The sequence below is a fragment of the Oryctolagus cuniculus genome, chromosome X, assembly GCF_051225735.1.
Source record: "Oryctolagus cuniculus isolate XC-2025 breed Fujian yellow rabbit chromosome X, ASM5122573v1, whole genome shotgun sequence".
In the NCBI taxonomy this organism is placed as follows: Eukaryota; Metazoa; Chordata; class Mammalia; order Lagomorpha; family Leporidae; genus Oryctolagus; species Oryctolagus cuniculus.
In genome coordinates, this window is record NC_142888.1 from 47,491,883 (window position 1) to 47,506,555 (window position 14,673).

The 14,673-nt window shown below is 41.5% G+C and overlaps 1 long non-coding RNA gene across 2 annotated transcripts in view; it reads right to left on the reverse strand.

Annotated features, from left to right (window-relative positions):
• The window catches only part of LOC149119633 (uncharacterized), a 40,558-nt gene extending 26,729 nt beyond the window's left edge, over positions 1-13,829 (reverse strand). Inside the window, exon 1 of one of the 2 annotated variants that reach the window (XR_016227756.1) lies at positions 13,660-13,829. This is a non-coding gene — a long non-coding RNA (uncharacterized LOC149119633). The remainder of the gene's footprint in view (positions 1-13,659) is intronic. The other variant, XR_016227757.1, reaches the window with a different exon arrangement.
• Positions 13,830-14,673: the final 844 nt, after the last annotated feature.

Genomic DNA, 14,673 nt, shown 5'->3' on the forward strand with positions numbered 1-14,673 from the left:
CCCCCTCCCCTTCACCATCCCCATCCCCCTCCCTCTCCCTCTCCCTCTGTAACTCTGTCTGTCAAATAAACAAATAAATCTTTAGAAGAAGAAAAAGAGTATTCAAGAATATGGCTTTCTGACTGCAAATCTAATGCCCGTTCATTAAGAACCCCTCTGGGATAATCTAGCCCTCTGCCTCCACCTCAATAAGGTCTATGTGGCAAAGGCCCCATTCTTGTCTTATACACAATTGAACCACTCTGTGTGGCAGTGATGAGAAGCCATTTACAGGTGACTTCTACAGATATTATTTATTTATTCATTTATTCGGTTGGCCCTTCCCACCACTAGATAATCAAAGAACAGGCACTGGTGATTTCTGTTTATCCTTGCACTCCTAGAGGTCTCTCAGTGTTTCCCTAGTATCTGCCTGAATAAGGCATCTTCCATGGCTTGGACCACATGCTGAGGATCAGACACATGTTCTTTTACTTCCTTCCTGGTGCCCCTACCCCTGGTAGGTCCACATCTCCTACTTCTTAGCCCAGAATTCCCTGATGGGCATACTGGCAGCAATAACCTAATATTCTCAGACTGGTTGGAGTAAATGCTGTCTGGAAGGAAACCAACTTTAGTCTTGCATCCATGGGTGCTACAAATGGAGCCTTAAGGGTCACCATTTTTGCCTTCATTGTCTTTCCTGTACAAAGCTCACTAAAGTTCCAAATAACGTATGCCACCAAAATACGCTAATTTCTGCCAACCGGCCATGGCTTGTCTCAAGTCTGCACTGTGGAAGGATAGTGAGCCAGCCAAGCCTGAGAGCAGAGCCATAGCTCTTTGGGAGCCCACAGTCTGTGCCTGGCCCATTTTCTAGCCCTTCAGGTTTTTTTTTTTTTGTTTTTTTTTTTAGCTTCATTGTTTGTGTGCTTTTAACTCCTTGAATGCAGTCAAAACCAATATCAAATAACATAAGGTCCTGATTTTCCCAGCCCCCTAGAGCTTAGCCTCCCAAATCACTTAGGAGTAGGATGAGCAGAACAATTTTCCCCATGCTTGCCTTTGCAGAGGGTGGGGAAGATTGCTGCTGCTCTGTGAGCTATTCTCAGACACGGCTGCCTCAGAACTCACTGTGAGAGCTGTTTTGGGTCACCATAACCCACACAGAAGAAGGAGACAAAAAAAATTTAAAAAAAGGATGGTGGATCCCAGCCAGCAAAACAATCTTCAAATCTCTGCCTCCTGAGGCCAAGAGTGCTGGGCCTAATGGTCCTGGCTAGTGCCTGCTGGGTGGGACAGTTGGAAGGAGGAACTCCCTACCTCGCTGCCTCTTTGCTTCCATCCTCATTTTTCTTCTTTGTCCTTATATCCTTTCAGGACCAGCTCAGTACAAGCATTTCGGTACATCTCCCAGATGGGACTGCAAATCCCAGCTACTTCAAGAGATTCACCAGCTTCTCCCCTTGAGCTAGTAGGTAGGGAAGCCAAGAGCTCAAGACAGGTCTAGGGAGTTTCTCTGTGCAGCAAGCTTGGCAGTTGGCCTGAAACCAGATGTGGAAGCCAAGGTTACCTGGGCTGAAAGAGTCTCTCAGCCCAGATAAATTCAGAAAACTTGTTTGGATTATAATTTTCCTGACTCACTGTACTGGGTGATAGGAGCAGGACCTTAGGCTTTACTGAATAGAGCCTTAGCCTTTCAGTCAGGAGCCATGGATTCTTGACCTGTGACATTGAATTCTTTTTCCCCCTCTCACTCATCAGAATCCCCCAGAACAACTGCAATCACTCCCCTAAACAAATTCTTCCAAAGTGACCGTTTTTTTTTTTTAATTTTCAATTTTCTTTTTTAAAGATTTATTTATTTATTTGAAAGTCAGAGTTGGTGAGAGAGAAAGAGAGAGAGATATTTTCCATCCACTAGTACAGTCCTCAAATAGCTGCAACCGCCGGAGCTGGGCCAGTCAGAAGCCAGGAGCCAGGAGTTTCATACAGGTCTCCCACATCAGTGCAGGGGCACGAGGACTTGGATCATCCTCCACTGCTTTCCCAGGCTTATTAACAGGGAACTGGATCAGATGTGGAATAGCCAGGACTTGAACCATCGTCCACATGGGATGCTGGCATCACAAGCAGTGGCTTTATCTGCTACAGCACAGCACCAGCCCCGAGTTTTTTAATGTTAAAAGAGATAATACATTGACGTTTTGATTGCCAAAATATGAGACAATAATGATAACAATATGAAAGCATGTAACAAAAGGACCATGTGAACTTTTACTCTGTGCTTATTCTCTCAGCAAACAAGGGCGCAGGACTTGCTGCTATCCTATCAGTCTCTCCCTCACAAATTGCACTCCCTCTGTTAGAATCTACTTCTCTGATGTCCCATCTATAATGTGATCAAAGGATCTCTAGATACCCTACCAAACATTCTGTAGTCTTCATTCCACATCAATACCTTGCCTTGAGTTTTTTTCCTTGTCCTTCTTAATGAAAACATTTAAATGTTTAATATTTTTCCTCAGTGGTTAGTTTTGACATTATATATCTATATGGAACCTATATCTTCCTTCTGTCTACCTATCTTTCTATCTACCTATCTATCTATCTATTTATCTATCATCTATCCATGTATTTATTTCTATAATTATCAATCTATTATCTGTCTATATCTATCATTTCTATACTTTCTATTACTTGCCTATATATCTGTCTACATGTCTACCTACCTACTTGTGTTAAGCATAGCCTTTAGAGAATTAGAGTCCCTTATGCCAATGTAAAATAACATCAGTTAAATATATGGTAATTCCTTTTCTGATTGTAATCACTTTTTGTGAGTCTTTTTTTTTCTTATAAGTGGAGCTTAAAATATAATTTTGTCCATTGACAATGTGAATGTATAACTAACATCCCTCTCCTTCAGATAAGGTGCTACTGCAAATATAGAGTAGATAAAATCATTTTATTATGATCTGTGAAAAAAATCTATCCCCAAATCGGAAACTACAATGCATACTTAGGGGATCCATTCAAAGACATTTTTTTCTTCTGCAGTCAAATCAAATATCTAAATGCTTGAATCCCTCCCCACAGCAATTGCCTGTGTCTTAAGCAGTCAGGGGTTAGGGACAAAGGACAGAAAAACTGGAAAGAAACTCTAAGCTATTTTATGATGTTTATCACATAACAGGGAGAAAGGCCAGAGGGTCACCTTCCCAATCCATTTCTTGTAGTTCATGAAGTTATAGCAGAAGTTCCCAAACTTTCTTGTGGTCAATGTCCTTTGCATCTCATTATTTTTTTCATAGTGCATTTCAGTCAAAAGAAATATCTAATAGTTCAATTTATGGAGCCATTAAGTTCACACAATGCAGTAAGTGTTTTTGCCCTAATAACTTAGTAACTGCGTAGAACGTGATACACATAAAAAAAAAAGAAAACCTGATACACATAGTAAATTGTACCTTTCAAGCAGTACACAGCTTCTTAGATCTTGCAATCAGATTAGATACCATAACCTTCATTTGTTGTTCTACATGATTTTTTCACACACAGTACTAGATTTTTATCACAGCTCCCATCAAAAGGAATGGAAGATGATTTAATGTTGAAACTGTGAACTGGGGTTGGCGCTATGGCACAATAGGTTAAGCCACCACCTGCAATGCTGGCATCCCATATGAGCACTGGTTGGAGTTCCGGCTGCTCCGCTTTAATCCAGCTCCCTGCTTGTGCACCTGGGAAAGCAGCAAATGGTAGCCCAAGTCCTTGGACCCCTGCCACCCATGTGGGAGACCTGGATGGAGTTCCTGGCTCCTGGCTTTGGTCTAGTTCAGCCCTGGCCTTTGAGGCTACTTAGGGAGGGTTCCTCTGTTAGCCTGCCTTTCAAATAAACAATATTTTTCAAAAAAAAAAAAAAAAAAACCACAAACCTGTGAAGTACCTCAAGCTAGGAGCTTGTGAGATGTCTGAAAGATGTCAAAATACGACTGTGTTTTCCCTCAAACTTTAAAATATCCCATGATTCTCCTTGAATTCACCATGATCCCTGATAAACTTCAGCTCCTAATAGGGGGACCCTGTGGCTAAATCAATAATTTCCCGGACATTCTTAGAAATAACTTCTTTCCTTCTCCCTCCACTGGCTTAAAGGTGTTTTTCGTCATAGTTCTATTATTCCAAGATGTCATTGCTGTAATAGTCATCTGAGTTAAGATGAAGAGTATGTCTACATCATCTATAAGACTGCTATTGAAGAGATGTTCTACTATTTCCAAAAAAGATGCTTCTCATCAGAGGTATCTTTTCTAAAGTGCACAACTGCCATATCTGTCATATTGGAGAACATTTAGAAGACTGACCATAATAGGTGGTGGTAAGGATGCTGAGTAATGGGAGCTCGCATATGAAGGCATCTTCAGAAAGTTCATGGAAGATGCATGCTATGAAAAAAAGAAAAAACCTTTGCTTGGATTTCAAACTTAGTCAGTGCCTGAATAAACTCATATGAATTTTTTTTTTTTTTTGACAGGCAGAGTGGACAGTGAGAGAGAGAGAGACAGAGAGAAAGGTCTTCCTTTGCTGTTGGTTCACCCTCCAATGGCCGCCGCGGCCAGCGCGATGCGGCCGGCGCACCGTGCTGATCCGATGGCAGGAGCCAGGAGCCAGGTGCTTTTCCTGGTCTCCCATGGGGTGCAGGGCCCAAGCACCTGGGCCATCCTCCACTGCACTCCCTGGCCACAGCAGAGGGCTGGCCTGGAAGAGGGGCAACCGGGACAGAATCCGGCGCCCCGACCGGGACTAGAACCCGGTGTGCCGGCGCCGCTAGGCGGAGGATTAGCCTAGTGAGCCGCGGCGCCAGCTCATATGAATTTGTTATAACTTTTCTGAACAGAGTATAATTTCAGACACTAAGCAGAGTAAGACATCAGTTTGAAAAGAGGCCCTGAGGCCGGTGTCATGGCACAGTAGGTTAATCCACCACCTGTGGTGCTGGCATCCCATATGGGCACCGGTGTAGTCCCTACTGCTCTTCTTCCAATACATCTCTCTGCTGTGGCCTGGGAAAGCAGTAGAAGATGGCCCAAGTCCTTGGGCCCCTGCACATGCATGGGAGACCCGGAAGAAGCTCCTGGCTCCTGGCTTCAGATCGGCGCAGCTCAGGCCATTGCAGCCATTTGGGGAGTGAACCAGCAGAAGGAAGACGTTTCTCTCTGTCTCTCCTTCTCACTGTCTGTAACTGTACCTCTCAAATAAATAAATAAAATATTAAAAAAAGAATAAAAGAGGCCCTATCAGAGCCATGTGGGGTCTGCTCATATTGGAGCAAGAAGACATATCAAATTTATAGTGAGGCTTGGATGAAGAATGGCGAAATCAAATCATTGATGTCTGATGAGAAGACTATGGGAACAGTGCACCAATGAAATCAGCAGTTTACACATTGAGTACTCATTTTAAGACTCTACAAGACGGCCGGCGCCGCGGCTCACTAGGCTAATCCTCGGCCTAGCGGCGCCGGCACACCGGCAGTGGAGGATGGCCCAGGTGCTTGGGCCCTGCACCCCATGGGAGACCAGGAAAAGCACCTGGCTCCTGGCTCCTGCCATCGGATCAGCGTGGTGCGCTGGCCGCAGCGCGCCGGCCGCGGCGGCCATTGGAGGGTGAACCAACGGCAAAAGGAAGACCTTTCTCTCTGTCTCTCTCTCTCACTGTCCACTCTGCCTGTCAAAAAAATAAAAAAAAAATAAAGACTCTACAAGACAATGTGGGAGATGAAGCCTGTAGTAGCAAACCACCCGCATCAATTTGCAAGGAAGAAAAAATAGTCTTGTTTCTGCCTTAATTAAAGGGAAACCATGATTAACAGCAGGAACAATAGCCAATCTCACAGGTATCTCAATTGTTTCTGCTTATCCAATCCTGACTGGAAAAAATAAAGTGGAACAAACTTTCTGCGCAATGGGCACCAAAATGGTTGCACCCAGATCAGCTGCAGATAATATAAGAGTTTTCAATGGAAATTTTAACAAGTGAGATCAAGATTCTGAAACAAAAAATTCAAAGGGTTGGAACAGGAGATGAGACATGGCTTTACCAGTAAAATCCCGAAGACAAAGTACAATCATGGTGACACATAGCTTTTTATTCTGATTGGAAGAGGCTCCTGTATCCTGGCTTTGGATCGGCGCAGCTCCGGCTGTTGTGGTCATCTGGGGAGTGAACCAGTGGATGGAAAACCTCTCTCTCTGTCTCTACCTCTCTCTGTAACTCTGTCTTTCAAATAAATAACATAAATCTTAAAAAAATGTATTTAAAAGGCAGTGAGACAGAGACAGAGAACCTATCATCCATGGATTCACTCCCCAAAAGCATGTAACAGCCAGGGTGGGGCCAGGCTGAAGTCAGGAGCAAGGAACTATTTGTTTGTTTGTTTGTTTGTTTTTAATAGAAAACTTTTACTTAATAATTATAAATTTCATAGGTACAACTTTTGGATTATAGCGGTTCTTCCCGTCATTCCCATCCTCCCACCCCCAAACCATTCCATTTCCTATTCCCTCTCCCATCACATTTTTCAGGAAGATTCATTTGTAATTATCTTTATATACAGAAGATCAACTTTATACTAAGTAAACATTTCAACAGTTTGCACCCACACAGACACACAAAGTGTAAAGTACTGTTTGAAGACTAGTTTTACCATTAATTCTCATAGTACAACTCATTAAGGACAGAGGTCCTATGTGGGGAACAAGTGCACAGTGATTCCTGCTGTTGATTCAACAATTGGCACTCTTATTTGTGACGTCAGTGATCACCTGAGGCTCTTGTCATGAGCTGCCAAGGCTATGGAAGCCTCTTGAGTTCACAAACTCTGACCTTATTTAGACAAGGCCATGGTCAAAGTGGAAGTTCTCTCCTCCCTTCAGAGAAAGGTATCTCCTTCTTTGATGGCCCCTTCTTTCCACAGGGATCTCACTCACAGAGATCTTTCATGAAGGTCATTTTTTTGTCACAATGTCTTGACTTTCCATGCCTGAAATGCTCTCATGGGCTTTTTAGCCAATCAGAATAAGGCAGCGACTCTACCAAAAGGTAGAAGTGACCCACTCAAAGTAAATGAAGACCAGTCAACAGCAAAGGTCATGGCAACAAGTTTTTGGGATACTCAAGGCAGTTTGCTTGTTGGCTTTCTGAACAAAGAATTATAGCACCTGCTTAATAAGAAAATGTTTAGGAAAAGATGGCCAAAGCTTTAGCACAAACACTTCTGGGAAAGATGCAACAGATTTCTTCCCCACCTTGACAATGTTCCTGCTCATTCCTCTACTCAAACAGGAGGAACTTCACAAGAATTTTGGCAGGAAAATCATTAGGCAACCAACCTACACTATTGATTTGGTTCCTCCTGATTCCTTTTTGCTTACTAACATTCAAAAATCTTTAAATGGCATCCATTTTACTTCAGTTAATGTAAGAAAGACTCAATCTACATGTTTTAAACTTCCAAGACCTTTATTTCTTTTTTTTAAAAAAAAAGATTTATTTATTTATTTATTTGAAAGGCAGAGTTACGGGGTGGGGGAGGGAGAGAGAGAGAGAGAATCATCCATTGAACATGTTCACTCCCCAAATGATTGCACAGCCAGGACTGGGCCAGGCTGAAGCCAGGAGCTTCATCCTGGTCTCCTACCAGGGTGCAGGGCTCAAGTACTTGGGCCATCCTCTGCTGTTTTCCCAGGTGTATCATCAGGGAGCTGGATAAGAAGTGGAGCCGCCACAATGCCAGTCCCGAGGACCCTCATTTCTTTAGGAATAGAGTAAATGACTATTATCATTATGTTTGATGGAAAATATAATTTATATTTTTATTTATAACACTGCTTACATAAACTCTTTTTTTAACTTTTATTTAATGAATATAAATTTCCAAAGTACAGCTTATGGATTACAATGGCTTCCCCCCTCATAACTTCCCAATCCCACCCGCAACCCTCCCCTTTCCCGCTCCCTCTCCCCTTCCATTCACATCAAGATTCATTTTCAATTCTCTTTATATACAGAAGATCAGTTTAGCATACATTAAGTAAAGATTTCAACAGTTTGCTCCCACACAGAAACATAAAGTGAAAAATACTGTTTGAGTACTAGTTATAGCATTAAATCACAATGTACAGCACATTAAGGACAGAGATCCTACATAAGGAGTAAGTGCACAGTGACTCCTGTTGTTGACTTAACAAATTGACACTCTTGTTTATGGCATCAGTAATCACCCTAGGCTCTTGTCATGAGCTGCCAAGGCTATGGAAGCCCCCTGAGTTCACTGACTCTGATCATATTTAGACAAGGCCATGGTCAAAGTACATAAACTCTTTAAAGTTCCCTCATGTTGTTGGTAGCACTGTAAATTGGTACATCCACTTCATGAAGATTTATGTTACTATCTATTTAATTTGGACACATGAATACCCTGTAATATAGATTCTCCTCAATAACTGATATAATCTGAAAACTAATGTACCTGTGCACCATAATACAAATACAAGAATTGTCATGATAGTACATGTTTTTCTTAGTAGTACCAATTTTGATGCAGCCAAAATGTTCATGTAGAGTGAATATATTGTAATGTATTTTTATGATGGGATACTCTATGATAATGGGAATAAGGAAGTATAGCTATATGCAATAGTATATGTTGATCTTAAAGCACCATCTTGAGCCAAAGAAGCAAAAATATATACATGGTATCATTCCATTATGATAAAGTTTGTAGAAAGACAAACCTGTCTATAATTTTGTGCATACATATTCAGGCATAAAACTTTATTTAAAAAGCTATATTTCTGTTTCTTCCAAGATGGTATAGGTGTAGCACCAATGAGGCTGGAGCTGAACCTGCAGACACACTGGCAGCAATAAATCTGTAAGCAGCAGCACAAAGCAGGGCTAGTTGGCACTTCTCTCTCCTCTAATCTCCTCCTGTGTCAGCAGAGTGTACTGGAAGCTGAGATTTCATCCTCATCCTGCAGCAACAGAGCAATCTGAACCAGCCTTCCAATGGGGGCAGCAGAATTAGTGAGGGGTTGATCTTACACCACCACTTGAAGGCAATAAAAGAGTGCTCTGACTTCATTGGTTAAGTGCCAAAGGAGTTGAAGGGGCAGCTAAACTTCTACCCTTTCCACTTGCAATGAAGTTACACTAGTCAATGTACCACTTCTACAGAGTTGAAATCCACAGGTCCCAGTGAAAAGCTGAACATACACACCAACCTTATCTTTGTACTACACCTCAAGAGTGGGACTTTCTGTTTTAAAATTGGATAAAATAGCACTTTACATAGAACTCAGAATGCCATAATATAACATCCATAAAATCTGGGATCTTATTGTTTTAAAAAATCACATATCACACTAACCAGGAAAATCACAACTTGAATGAGCAAAAACAATCAAATGACACCAATACCAAGATGGCTGAGATGTTGGAATTATCTAACAACAATTTTAAAGTAGCTATCATAAAATCCTTCAACAAGTAATTGCAATTTTTCTGGAATCAAAGGGAAAAAATTATCAAACCTCAGTTAAGAAAGAAGTTACACAAAAGAACTAATTGAATTTATGGAACTGAAAAACACAATGGCAGAAAAGCCATCACTAATTTAGTTCAATATAATGTGCAAATGACAGTGCTTAGAATTAGAAACAGAATAGCATGATAGAATTCACATAACAGACAGAAAATAAACTGAAAAAAAAAAACATGAACAGAGAGTGGATAACCTATAGAACAATAATAGTTGATCCAATATTTGTATCATTGGAGTTTAAGACATGGAAAACAGAAGGAAATGACACATTTTGCAAGTATTGAGAGAAAGGAATGATTAGTCTATAATTCTATGTTCAGATAAAACAAACTTCAGCAATAAAGGGAAAATAAAATCCTTCTCAAATGAAATAAAATTAAGAAAATTTCTTGCCAGCATATATACTCTAAAAGAATGACTTATTGTTTATTTGGAAGACAAAGACACAGAGAGATAGACACTTAGAGTGGCTTCCCACCCACTGGTTAGGTCCCTAAAGGCCTGTAACAACCACCAAGGCTGGGGCAAGCCAAAGCCAGGAGCCAACTCCAGTTTTTTCATTTTATTTACATTTCTTCATATGTAAAATGGGGATAATAATAATGCCTAACTCTCTGGAGATCTGTGGGGATTAACCAGGTTCATCCATTTTAAGTACTTAGAATACTCCATGCCCATATAAAATATTTAATAAATATTGGCTATTATTTTGTAATATATTATTTCTAGTACACATATGCGGGGTCTTCAAAAGGTTCATAATTTCATTTTTTCATAAATAATTTTCTCTTTATTATGTTTTTTAAAATGTTTGATTGGCATGTAATACTCATACAATTTTATGGGGCACAGTGTAATTTTTCAACAGATGCATACACATATAATATGAATATAATGACTCATCAAATGAAACTACCTAACTCAGTATGCTGTGATCACAGTTGAGGAAAGATCTCTTTGGGGCAATTGGGAGACAAAAGGTCAAAAGTTGAGAAGTATCTCTACTCAACAGTTCCTTCCCTTCTGAAAACCCTGCTTCTCACATTCCTCTTCAATCATTTCTGCTTACCTACTCCCAGTAAAACTGCCCAGGGTATTGGAGGTGTCTTCCATGTAGTTCCAAAACTAACTTGCTTTGTGTTACTAAAGAAAGCAGAGCTAAGTTTCATGAGTGATGGATGTAGTGGAGGAAATTCATTTATTTTTAAATGTAATTATCTGGAGGAAAAAGGAGAGAAAGATTCAGAGACAGACAGACAGACAGAAACTTCTCTCATTTGCTGGCTCACTCCCCAAATGTCCCCAACAGCCAGGACTGGACCAAGTCAAAGCCAGGAGCCTAGAACTCATCTTAGGTCTCCTATGCCAGTGGCAGGAATCCAATTACTTGAGCCATAACTACTGCATCCCAGAGTGCGTATTAGCAGGAAGCCAGGATCTGGAGTGGAGCAAAGACTCACAGCCAGGCTCTCCAATACAAGATGTGGGTGACCCAAGTAGGTTCTTAACTGCTGAACCAAATGCCTGCCCTGGGGGTCAATTTATATTTTGCTTAAGAAAGAATTTTCTAGTAATTTGGGTTGTCAGGTTAGCACTATACTGGTTAGCCTATCTTTTAAAGTGGTAAGAGTTCCACACTGACGATATGGGAATAGGAACTGGATTACTTTTAGCAGGGAGGGATGTTGGAAAGAGGATACCTGTGCCTTCCAGCTCTGAGATTAAATTATTTAATGATTTTTTTTTTTAGATCACAAAGTCTTTAGCAGATCTCATTGTATACGTTAGTATTTCTCAAAGTGGTTCCCAAATGGGTTGTATTAGTATTGTGTGAAGAACCTAGTAAGAATGATGCTCCTGGCCACCACTGAAGAATGGGATCCTGTAAACTCTTGCCAGTCCAACCACTGACTCCTTTCCTTCCTTTCAATATTTCCATAGCTCAGAAACACCTGCTGGTCTGTTTCAATGCTTCTTTCAACTTTTTCAGCTACTTATTAGTTAGTCTTGTGTCCTCAGGAAAGTTACTTAATTTCTCTGAGCTAAAGGAGTCTGGCATGCAATAGGTGTACACTAGATCACAATTCTATTTCAGGCCTTGCTTCTTTAGTGCTCTTTTCCATTCATCACCTTTGGTTTCAGTCTCTCTCTCCTCCTTTGTTGTGATCTCCAGACTCCCCACTGCCCTCACCATTGCTTGAGTGCATACTCATACACTTCGAAAACAAAACAAAAAGAAAAGAAAGAAAAATAGAAAACATCTGCTTTGTTTCAGTATTCTTTGAGTACCTACGAAGTGACAAGCCCTCTGACAGTCATTGTGGCTACTGAGATGAACAACACATGTCCCCTACCCTCAAAGGAATCAGTTTCTATCAGGGAAGACATTCGCATATGCAACCTGCTCACCCCAAACCCAGAGTGCTAACAGGGATGCGAGAAGGAGAATCAAGGAAGGCAATAGAACGTGCAGGTCATAGTTGCAGCAAGTATAGCAGTGTAAAGAATGGTGGAGAAAGAGTATGGAATGGCGAGTTGAAAATGTCCTGCTGTGCAGATGGCAAATATTGGCAGGGAAGGAAGCTTGGAAGGTGCCGTGAGTGTGAAGTGCCTGTGGGTTCTCCAGGTAGAATACTACCTGATAGATGGATTGATAATCAGCTAATACCTGTCTGGAATTCAGGAAAGAAGTTATGGTTAGCGAATTAGGTTGAGAACAAATCAACATATAAGGCAAACTTGAAGTCTTGAAGTAGAGGAATCCAAAGGGTCAAGTGGGCATGGAGGACCCAGTTCTCAGAGACTCCTTCTTTTGGACTCAAAAAAGCTTTGGACTCAATTCAGAAAAGCTTCTTAGTACTTCACTCAAAAGGAGCCCTCAGGATCTCATCAGTACTGGAATCACCAACACAGTGTGAATTTTCAAAAAGACACCCTCTTTAGGTATAACAAGTACACAAATTGGATGGATGAAATACTATAGCAGTCATTTGAAAGGCAGGACAATCTGCCTTTCAGTGCTGTCTGCTCTCAGCTGAGTATACTTGCTGTGTACGGCACAAATAGTGCAAGCCTACAATGTGGCCTTGATTATCATCACCAGAACGGAAGGTGCAGGCAGAGGAAGTCATCAGGTGTTAGTCCTACTTTCCTTGAGCAAAAGCTTCCAAAGTAATCATATAAGGAGCAGGGCCTCAGGTAATCTGCCTTGGCTGGAAAAACAATGGAAGATTTTTGCAGACCTCCATGGTTCTTATCCAAAGGTCATAAGATTTGGCATTGGAAGAACTTCACTGGGGAGCAGTTTCTATGAGGTAACTTTAGATCAGTTAAACAAAGACTATTGTTTAGAGGCCTTGCTCAAGAGCTACCCACCAGGACCAGCACTGTGGCATGGCAGGTAAAGCTACCACCTGTGATGCTGGCATCCCATGAGAGAATTGCTCTTTTATCCAGCTTCATGCTACTGGCCTGGGAAAAGTAGCGGAAGATGGTGCAGGAGTTTGGGCCCCTACCACCCATGTGGGAGACCTGGATGAAGCTCCTGGCTCCTGGATTCAGCCTGGCCTAGCACCAATTATTGTGGCCATTTGGGGAGCAAACCAGCGAACCAGCAGATGGAAGATTCATTCTCTCTCTCTCTCTCTCTCTCTCTCTCCCCTCCCCTCCCCTCCCTTCCTCCTTCCTTCTCTGTAACTCTGACTTTCAAATAGAAAAAAAAATCATTTTAAGAAGAACTACCCAGCAAAAAGGTTCTGATTGATCTGTTGCTTTACTGTGAAGGTGCCAGAACCCAGCCCCAAGCAGATACTTATTTATCTCCCTCAATCTTTTGTGACTTGGTGAGAGGCTCTCATAGCAAATCCAGAAATTTAACTACTCTAGAAGCAGTCATTATTTCCTGGGTCCAGACCTTATAAACCTGCTGCTTGGTCAGACTCATAATCACTGAGGTATTCCTAGGTGGCTGGAGGCACAAGGTATATGACCCAGGCAGAAACTCAAATGCAAGTTTGGGGGCCCCAAGATGATACTACAACAGTAGTAGCAAAAGGAAGACAAATAACACTTACTTGGAGTTAGTGCTGAAGCCCCAGTCCAAGTCAAGGTGAGCTTACTGGTCCTGTCAAAGGGCCCCACCTGTCCTTAGAGAAGGATAGCAGAGGCTGGAATTCTGAAAGCCCATCAACCAATGAACCACCTCCTCCATTCTCAAGCTCTAGAGTTGGTTTGTGGGATAGCTATGCATGTGTACTGTGTTCTTCTCCCCTTGGCTTAGCTGAGATGAGCATGTAACTAGATGCTGGTTCTGCCAACAGAAGCTGTCAGCAGCAGAACAGGTTGCTGCTGACAAGGCATGTCAAACAGGCAGAGGCTGATCTTTATGTACAGAGTCCAACAGGAGGCTTATTAAAGTCTTGTCCACTTTCCCATATCCTTGGCTACAAATGCTGGTGAGTACTTAGTGCTCATTCTGGCCTATTGGACTTACTGCGCCTATAGGAATAAACTCTGTGTTATGACAATTCCTTAGCAGAAAGGATCCTCAGACTGTATAAGTTAACAGCTTTGAATTCCAGCTGTGGTTCTGTGCCACATTGGGAAAATGATACTGGGACCATCTCATCCCTATCTGCATCTCAGTTCTTTACCTGCTTCTTCTCTGTCTCCAGGATGATAGATTTAGACCCTTCTAGCTCTGTTACTTCGTGGCTTCCAAGAAATCCTGACCAAGTTTATTCTTGTGTCAGGCTTTTCCCTCTCATTCCCTTCACCTTTCACCTGTATATTCTCGGGAGTACCCGCTGGCCTTAATATACAGCATTCACTATCCCAGGGAAAATTCCTGTAGTTTAAGAAGGGCTTTCAGCAGGTAGCACCTTCAACCAGTGCTTTTCAAAGTATGGAACACAACCAATCATGAATAATGAATTCAGTTTAGTGGGTGACAACTGGAACTTTTAAAAAGTAAAAAAATAAAGTAGAAAATATCATGGAACCATTCATAGTAAGGATAAGAATTGTTTAGAGAAACTTTTGTTTCTGTATTAGGTTAAACAATATAAAATTATCAATATTCAGCAATT